Raw genomic sequence first — 2,353 nt, 5'->3', positions numbered from 1 at the left:
ACCCTTAAATGTCTTATAAAGAAACAGTACATGTTTTTTAAATTAAGCTGTATTTCTATAATTAACTGTAAAATTTGAGAATTAGTAATATCTAAAAAAAAAGCAACAATTTTAAGTAGTTACAAACCATGAGCCATATACTGGCTATGAGTGTACCAATTGAAAGCTTGAATTTTCAGCATTTCAAACAGTGCCTACAGCACATAATTTAATTATTTGTGTTGAAGCAGGGGAAAATTCAAGAAAATGAACATGTGATATAATTACATATACTGTCTAATAAATTGATGAGGCATCTGTAAATATAGTAAATATTTTTTCTATGGGCTGCATGTGAATTTATAGGAAAACAAAAGCTTGTATAGAGAACAACTGTTAACAACTTGTCTTATGGATAATGATTATCAATTTTGTCTAAAAACTTTGCCAAGTAATAGGTCAAATATCATTATTTTCTAATAATCAACTTAATTTTTATTTGGAATAAAGAATTAGCATTTCATCTAAAATATTTTCAGGATTCTATCTTACAATCTTGTATTAACACTGTAATAGTTTCAAAATAAGATGTTCAAACTTTACTTGTAGATAGATGAATCCACATTAATGGTTTCTTTGGCCAAGGTCTGTTGTGAGCACATGAGTAATAATAATGTAAACAGCCAACAATGTATCATGGTCTAGATAATTTATCTTTTAATGACCAACAGCTTATTCTATACTTTTACAAAGCTAACTATTCCTCATCAGTTAACTGTCGAGGGGAATTAGGATTTGTATCTCTCTTGAAAAACATCAAACAGAGGTTTAAATCCTCTTATGGTAAGTTTAAGATGAGGTTTTAGCCAATTAATATCTGTTAACTTGATTTTTAAGAATCATTAAAAGTAAACCAATTTTTGTATGTACGCCTGTAAGCCAGAAGAGGGCACTAGATCCCACTATGTATGATTGTGAGCCACCATGTGTTGCTGGGAATTGAACTCTAAATATTTGTAGTTGTGAGCCTAGCCTTTAACGGCTGAGTCATCTCTCTAGCTCCCATTATCCATTCTTATTGGAATTTTCTGTGTCACAATCTGTTTAAGATGTAACTAAATTCTCAAATATTAAAAATATATTGTCTTTGAATCTTTTCTGGAGCAACAAGTACTCCAAAATTTCAAAACTCATTGTATTAGAGCAAGGGCGTACAGAAAAACTCTTTTTAGAGATATCAGTTAACAAAATGAATAAAATACACTGAGAGATTTAAATGTTTAATTTCTGTATTAAAGCAATAACAAATTTTTATATAAGACTATTAATCATTCTTTGAAGCAACCTGTTTAAAGATATTGTTTCATGGGCTCCCAAGAATCACTAATAAATTCATTGGATTTAAATCTCATCACCTTTACCAGGATGTAAAGGAACAATAAAAACAATCTCTCAAATCTATAATAATTTTATGTATTTACTAGAATGGTAACTGACGTAGGCAAGACAGGTTGTAATGTCTCATTAATTTCATAAATCTTAAATTTGAACTTTGTTTTTGGCTTAACTGAAAAAGCAACTCCTTTTAGTTGAATGAGGGATCAGACAAACACCAAGTTAAAGGCACTCTTGTCTTCTAATAATTGTTACATCAGTCCCAGTATCTATTAATTCTTATTGGGGAGAGTAGTTTTTATTGTATTTTGCCAAACATTTGGAGCTATTGCCATAGTGGCAAATCTCTCAAACTTCATGGCTGTAAAATTAGCATCAAACCCATGCTTTTGAACTAACTCAGCAAGTTCTTTAATAGAAATATATTCTACCGATGTGTAAACGCAACTTCTTTTCACAGCTTTAAACACTGGAAAGGCTTGAAACATCTTTCTTTTTATCTTTCTCTGAAAGGATTGTAGTTACACCGAGCTTGTCTGCATAAGGCAGCGGTGTGCTCAAAATTGCAGCAGGGAGTGCTGCCTGAGAATTCCAGGGGGGCGGGGGAGCTGTAAGCGCGCGCTTTTTAATCTCCGCCTCCCTTTGTTCTCTACTCTGCGGCTGTAGCCGCCCACGGGAATGGAAACCTTCCGCCTCAAGGAGGACTATTTCTTTGTCTCCTTCCGCCTCATAAGGGACTATTTTTCCATTTCTCTCTGGCTCTCGCTTGGAAGAGCCAGACCTCCCCGATTCATATTCATATAATTTCAGATTTTGCAATTCCTCTACTGGATATAGAGGCATTCTATGTGCAAAAGACTCTCCCAGAGACTCTTTTCGGTCTCTAATTCCCTCCCGCAGATCTAACATCTGGGGAATCCGTAGACATGTCTACCCAAGCTGGCACCCTCAGCTTGAAAACCCAAGCTGGAACCCTCAG

This window comes from Grammomys surdaster, unplaced genomic scaffold (genome assembly GCF_004785775.1).
Source record: "Grammomys surdaster isolate TR1022 unplaced genomic scaffold, NIH_TR_1.0 125928, whole genome shotgun sequence".
In the NCBI taxonomy this organism is placed as follows: Eukaryota; Metazoa; Chordata; class Mammalia; order Rodentia; family Muridae; genus Grammomys; species Grammomys surdaster.
Note: the sequence above shows the minus strand (reverse complement) of the source record.